The sequence below is a fragment of the Camelina sativa genome, chromosome 10 (assembly GCF_000633955.1).
Source record: "Camelina sativa cultivar DH55 chromosome 10, Cs, whole genome shotgun sequence".
In the NCBI taxonomy this organism is placed as follows: domain Eukaryota; kingdom Viridiplantae; phylum Streptophyta; class Magnoliopsida; order Brassicales; family Brassicaceae; genus Camelina; species Camelina sativa.
In genome coordinates, this window is record NC_025694.1 from 8,045,475 (window position 1) to 8,053,752 (window position 8,278).

The following is an 8,278-nucleotide window of genomic DNA, read 5'->3' on the forward strand; positions in this document are numbered from 1 at the left end:
AAAAAAAAAAGTAGTAGTAGTAGATACAACTTTTTATGAATAAGGCTCGGTGTAAAATATAGTATACAATCTTGTACTTTCTTCTTGTTTTAAATCATTTCGTAGTGGTAGGTCTAGTTGTTGTATTTCTATTAGTTCTTGTGTAAAAACCTGCAAGGTTTAGCAAAATATGTATCTAACCACAAGGACAAGGATGTATATTATTCGATTAACATAATTACAAGTATACACATGTTGTCACAATATAAACTGATTTTTTTTTTTTTTAAACTAATTTTAACCGATTTTGAGAATGGCAAACTGAGTTTTGAAATTAAGTTATCTGAAAGATACGTATTCATTTTTCAAGTTCTTTCTAAGAAACAAGAGTTTTCCTTTTACTTTTTTGATATGGAAAGGTAGGTAATATAAAAATTATATAAAAGAAATATCAACTACAATTGGGGGAAAAAATATTAATCATTCAGCAGAAATTTATAACTCAGTGGTTTAATGGGAAACAAATCATCAACTTTTGGCATGGGTTGATTTCTTATATCTATATTTAGAGAGCTATCATGTGGCTTTTGGTAATAATGATCATATATTTTTTAATTATGTGACTTATTAGATTGATGAATAATTTTATGAAGCCATTTTGGTCAAACCTAGTTAATTACTAGTATTAAGTATTCATACTAAATAACAGCTGTTAGTCTCTAATTCGAGAGTAATGGTGATATTGTTTCCTATTTTTGGTTATTGAATTCTTAACTAACGTACTCAATAGAAGTTTTTTACTCAATTACGCATGAGTGGAATCAAGATCAAAAACGGAAAAGATTATCGTCGATGACAAATATATTAACGGTCAAAAGGCCTAATTAAGGTTTGACTAACTTGTAGGGGACAATTATACAGTCGTGACATATTAGTTGTATACTTGGTGTCACTCATTAACTAATTATTCTATCCTCATTTACGAATCCTCAATTAAACAAAATACTACTATTTCCTATATCAATCTCGGAATAAACGCCGGTCTTGGGACTACCGGAGACGATAGTTTTTTTTTTCTTATCTTTTGTAATGGAATAATGTAAAATATCACTACTAACGTTGATATGGCATTGATGTTTAAGAGATAATTGATAGTGTTAATTTTTTTTAAACTACGTTTTGGTCTATTCTAGTTTAAAGAGTGAAATAATGCATGTACAGTATTTATAAGCCTAGACTTATGTGGATGAAGAGAGAAATTATGATATTCGAACTATGGAGTACTCCTCCTTCTGTATCATAAAAGATGATTTTCTAGTTTTTTTATGTATCACAAATAATGATTTTCTGTATATTTTTTTTGAATTATTATTAAGAAATTGTAAATTTTAAAAACCATTAAATGAGAATTTAAAAGTTTGATGAAATACTATTGGTTAATAATTATAAAATATTTTATTATAAATAAAAAATACACTTATTGCTAAACATTAAATTTTTTTTTTTAATTCATGTAAAAATCCTAAAACATCATCTATTGTGATACAAAAAAAATATAATGTTTTTTCTTCAACAAAATTTATTTGGCGACGAAAGTAAGACTGCCCGTAGTTAAATCAGTAAATGTGAAAACGGCAGGAGAGGCAATGTGGATTAGTAAAGGAGGAAGAGGCAGTCTTGTAGTTGTAGTAGATACATTCATTAAAAGAAGAATCTTGCGAGAAGAAGTTTAACGCACGTGAGGTTTACAAACTGCGTGCTGGATCGCTTCTCCTCTTCCTTGGAACACGGTCACCGATCATTTCTTTTCTTTTTTTTTAATTTGCTTACTAATTAGTTTGGTTGTTAATCGTTCATGATCAATTATTTTACAATAATTCAATCTTTGTTAACATCAAATATCGTTTTTTAAAGCCATATCGTTATAAGTTTTTGTAAGGATTGATCCAATGATTATATATGCTAAAAATTTTGTTGAATAGTATATAGCTCACATGCACCTCTTCGCTCTAGGAAATTAAAAAACATTTTTTCTACTATTGCAGAGGAATTAATTAAATGAAAATACATATTTTTACATGTCGTTTATATTTTATTTCATAGTGTTTTACCATTACGATCATCCAAAAAAGACAAAAAAATTAACTTAGATTCTTTACACTTTTCTAACACATTCAATGATTCAAAACACCTTGGAGCTTATGTAAAGCTTTCTCTATCTCTTTTGTTTGGCACATTCGAGAGCTTCATGTGTATTCCCTTTCATACAAAACATATCAACAAACGACAATAGATGATAGAGGATGCAAAGCTTCTCCCTCCTTACATTTTTCGTATTGTCCTTGTTGTGTCTAATGTCTTGAGTACAAGATTCCAGCTCATTGTCACGTTGGTAGTTCTATTGCGCTTATCCGAAAGTGAGTTTGCGTGAATTTTGAACTCTAACTCGCAATCAGTGTCTCCTACCCACTTTTGTTTTTGGAAACAATGTGTTGAAGCTTTAAGGTACTCTTTTTGATCTAGTATCTTCGAGTACTCTGATTTTGTCAGATACATTTTTTTGCCTATAAGAATCTTGCTTCAGTTCAATGATCTAATTTTGAATCAAACTATAAATTCTGCAATGTCAACTTTATTCTAGATGTCACCAAAGAGTTACTGATGAAATTACGAATCACACTTGTATTAGAAAAAAAAACCGACTGTGCACCTTCTTCAACATGGTAATGGTACAGAGTATATCAACCATGGCAAAATCCAAATCTGTCCAACCAAAAAAAAATGAAAACGTTACTTTCTTAACCACTTTAAACTAAAAAACACTTTCGGTTTAAAACAAAGGAAAAAATGGAAATATAGAGATAATGGAGAATCAACTTTTTGGAGCACTTGGATTGGCTAGCGCCAACGAAACTGCGGACCCAATTTGTTTTTACATACATTTTATATATTTTGTGAAGGTGGATAAACATTTATAACGTAACTAAAATACACATAACATGTAATCATCTCTGCCTTATTTAGTTTTTGTTAATTCATCGTTTCTACATTATTATTTTTCCGAACATTGGTATTGAGAATGCTTTCGTCACTTTCAACAGTTTCAACCCAAAGTACCTCTTTAGAATCATGATGATGTTGATATAACTACTTTTATATATGGTATCTTTTATCGAGATAGTTATCAATAGCAAATTTGAAAGTACATTGTATATATCGTATCTTTTCTGGCTTATTATGCGTTTTTCTTTCGTTATAATTAGGAAAAAAGGTAAAGTTTCTCATCATAGCGGATGGAATGGCGTCTTCCTTATCAAGCGAAAAGGTGTCATGGGACAATTTGTGGCTTACATATATCAATCATACACAAAGCTGGCTGACACAAGATAGATTCATTAATAAGGAGTAGAATTTTAATAAGGGCCATTGTCATAATACCACAATTTAGTTTTTTTTTTTCAAAAATACCATTAAAATGTAAAATTTCCAAAAATACTACATAATTGAATTAAAGTTCTAATACTAAAAACTAATTCCTAAATTCTAAATACTAAACCCTACCCCTAAAACGATACGCTAAAACTAAATGTGTCAATCCAAACCTTAAAAACAAAATTCTACATCTTTAAAAATCAATTTTTTGTGTTTGTGGTAATTTTGGAAAAAAAAACTTCTGTGGTATTTTTGGAAAAAAACTAAAATGTGGTATTTTTGGGAAAAATTTTTTTTTAGTGATATTTAAAATAATTTCTCTTTTAATAAAGTCATTTAGAAATCTACTTTCATATATAGTCCCAATATCCATAAAGGAGATCAGATGTTACGTACCATTATTCATATATACATACATGTGTTCTTATGTAATTATTTGAGCTTGAATACTAGTATTAATTAATTATGATAACATGATTAGTTAATTATGATATCGTACATTAGAAATTTAGAAGGCTCTATCTACACGAGGGAAGAAAGGAAACAGCTAAAAATGCAAATGTTCAACACCTAATGGTACTCATGGTCCAGCTCCTAGTTTCATAGATCATTCGTATTTCACCTATAGAAATATTAAAAAATACACTTTGATAATTGAATTTTTTTAACACCAAAGAGGGTGAATAGAAATATAGAATGAAGACAAAAAAAAATTCGTATGATTCAAAAGAATGCAGGCATGCCGCATGCTAATGTGAAAACGCAAACGAACCAAATTTTAATCGAACAGTCAATATTTTATTAAAAACGGTTATAAAAAGAAGTTAAATAATTTTGTATTTAGTTTTAAACATTTTAATGTTTGACACTTTGACTCGTGAGAAAGTGCACATGGGGTTTTGGAAACCCAAAATGAGTTTTGACCAGCAGCAAACCAATCCCTACTTGGACGGAAGATTCTCTAATGCATCATCCGTTTGCATAATTTAAACTAATTAACCACTATTTTCCACCCCATTTGTTATTTTAATTTAATTTATTAAGTTTCAATATAATTGCAACTTATGTTCCCGATTCCAAAAAAAAAAAGGGGTTTACGGCCATCTAAATTATCTCCTTTATATAACAACCGACTATTTTTCAAAAGAACTCAAATCACGTTTTTAAATAATTATACCTCTTAACAAACTAAAAATCGATACACATATATGTTTTTACTCACAACTAACATCATAAACTATAAAGAAAAAATATAACTTGTCAAAAATAATATAAATAGAACACAAAGTGCTCTAGTCTGGTTCATCAATAAGTTAGTAGATTAACAGTTTTAAAATAACGTTGTTAGTACAAACTTATTGATAAAGCTACCTTCAACCTAGTATCATGATGAGAAATAATAAATAAGCGAGAATTTTATCATATTGATGCTTGAATAATTTCTCCAATGCATATTAGTTGGTTATTGGAAGGGGACTACTAACTTTCTTCAGTAGTTATAAAATTAGTAACAAGTAATGCCAACACAAATCCTGAACGTACTACTATCCTAGATAATTAACAGATAAGTGTTATTTTTATAATAAAAAGGTGTTCTTTTATAATTTAAACAAGCTGCAATTTTTCTAGTATGATTCGTTTGGTACAATCTGATTCAGCCAAACGGAGATTCTGTTTATGATCACCTTTTTCCAACTTATACAAACCTTTTGCAACTTAAATTGAATTAAACTAGTACTGATTAAACAAAAATCATAAATATATAAATATTTTTATGCCAACTATATTTGACTAATAAGCAACTTTTGATCACTCATTAGTCATTAATCACTTATTTAAGTAGCTTCTATGAATAATTCAGCTCCCACCCAAGCCAACAACTCAAATAACACCAAATTAAGTGTTAGATTCCACAGTTTTATAGTCATAATTGAATGTGAATTTCTTTAGCTTATTAGTATGTGGATATGCCTCTCGCTGGGCAAGCCTACTATTTGTCTTGGTCCTAACTGCAGCTTAGCATGCCGCGGTGAACTGTTGGAGACTTCAAATTACTTTGATCAATCTTTACTATTATGTTCTTCTTTTTTTGGTCAAAATAATAATTTTCATTGAAATTAAGTCTCAAACTAGGGCTGCACATTCGGGTAACCCGTTCGGGTAAATGGGTTTAAAAAAATAGAACCCATTGGATCTTTTTAGATATATGGGTTCGGTTCGGTTCAGTTTGGGTACTATCGGGTTCGGGTCGGTTTGGGTTACAAATTTTAGAACCCGATTAGTACCCGAACTACCGGGTACCCGAAAAAATATAATTAAATTTAAATAAATTTAGTTAAATTTTGACTTACATAACAAAATATTTTAGATATTTTGATTATTTTTGATATTTAGGTATAAAACTAAATGAAATATTCAAAATTATAATCATAATTTTAGGGTAATTATATTAATGATAAATATTATAAATATGTTTATATGTTCAGTTTTAATGGGTACCCAAACGGGTACCGGATATTACCCGATCCTAACCCGAACACACGGGTATTAGAAAATAGAACCCAATAAGGTTTTATAGGCAAACTCGTACCCAACCTAAACCCGGTTTTTGGGTCGGGTTCCGGGTTGGGTATTCGGGTACGGTTTTTATGCTCAGACCTATCTCAAACTCACTCAAAAGAGGAGTTACAGCCCAAATAGAAGGGGAATACAAGGAAACAATGCAAGAAGTGCCTACAAAAACTCCAAAAGAAAAGAAACCAGGGATAAATGCAAGGTACAGTTTTACAAAAGGAAGATACGCGAGATCGAAACATAACAATCCCAACGACTCCATGAGAGACTGTATCCAGTGCAACCAGAAGGGTTACAATCTTTACTATTATGTTCTTTTACAAATTTTTACTTATGTGATGTTCAACCAATAACGTTGATAAATCACTGAATCTTTTATTTCTTCTGCGGGAGTAACAACTAGTTTTTTTTTCTTTTAACACCTCTGGATCGACAGAGTAACAACTAGTTTGTTATACAAATTTTTACCAGTGGACCCATCACTGAGGATTCTGATGAGTTATCTACTCCAAACACTTACAATGAGGCCCGGATTAAAGTTATAGGCGTTGGAGGTGGTGGTTCAAACGCTGTGAATCGTATGATTGAGAGTGAGATGGTTGGTGTTGAGTTTTGGATTGTGAATACTGATATTCAAGCAATGAGGATGTCTCCTGTTTTCCCAGACAATAGGTTACAGATTGGGAAAGAGTTGACTAGGGGTTTAGGTGCTGGTGGGAATCCAGAGATTGGAATGAATGCTGCCACTGAAAGCAAAACAGCTATTGAAGAAGCTCTTTATGGTTCGGATATGGTTTTTGTCACTGTATGTCTATCACTTTTTACTTTTTCTATCTACAAGGAATTACTGCCGTTAAAAGTGACATCAAAGCCAAACATTAGAAAATTCCTTTAAACAAAAATAAAAGTATTATAATTGTTTAATATGGATTAACTTGTGGAATTATACAATGCAATATTGCAAATGCTTAGATGGGATCAAACTGGGATGAATTATTAAAAAAACAATTTAAAAGGTGTTTAAAAATAAAAAGAAGAGGACAACTTCTTCAATGATTGCCACTCTTTTGCTCGGCCCTTCCTTGCACCAAATTATGAGTTTTGCATATTTTAAACCCTACACATTGTTGGTTTTTGCTTCTTCTTTAAATATAATATATATATATATATATATATATATATATGTGAGTTTTAAGTCAGAAAACAATATACTTATGAGTGTAAGCTGAACAAATTTTCAATAACATTCGTTATGCGTTTCTGTTCTTATTGTTTTAAATCTCTCTTAGATGTATTGGCTTATATTCCCCCTTTAGTCTTTCCTTTTCATTTTTTCAAAAATATAATTACATTTTTTTTTTGGTAGAAAGCCATTTGAATTTGATTTATTGAGTAAGAAATTTGACAAATAAGGTTTTATATTTCGATTACATTGGCTTGTAGGTTTTCACGTCTCTATAAGTCTATTTTAGGCAAATCTCTTCCATTTAATATAGGAAAAAAGATGGTTAGCTACACGAACTATTGGTGAATACATAGTTACACATGCCAAGTATACTATTGTATATTTAACTACATAAAGTATATGTATTACATGGCCACATGCATGAACTATATGATGTTATGCGGTCAACATCATAGACATATAATTTATTACACCGGTCAATTGACTCCGGCGAAGACCGATGTTGACTCCGGCGAAGACCAACGTTGACTCCGGCTTTGACCAACACTTAAAAAAAATTCTATATTAAAAAAAAATTATTATAGTAAATTATTTATGGGTTTTCATGATTAAAAGAATTTTTCTATTCAATATCCAAATATTTTTTTTATATATCTCTAATATATTCAATCCTATAATTAATTACTTTTTATTTTTCAAGCTAAAGTAAATAGTTAAATAAATATCATTTATAATTATTTTCAAGATAAAAAATTCATTTATAATAATATTCAAATATAAAATTATTTATAATGATTTTCAAGATATAACAACAATTTATAATTATTTTCAAGATATATATATATACATATCTCCCATAATCAGATTATTTAATTACTACAAAATCAAGAAAATCAAATTCAACTACTTTCATTAGAAAATAATATGCAAAATGTTGAGTATATGACTCTTTACTCTAAATTTTGCATGGTAAATGTTATATAAAAAATTATACACTCTTTACTTTAAAATTTACATACTTAAAATAACATATAAACAACAAAAAATTAACAATATTTACTTTTAACATATGAACATTTTCATTTTTACTCTCTTTTACATAATTAC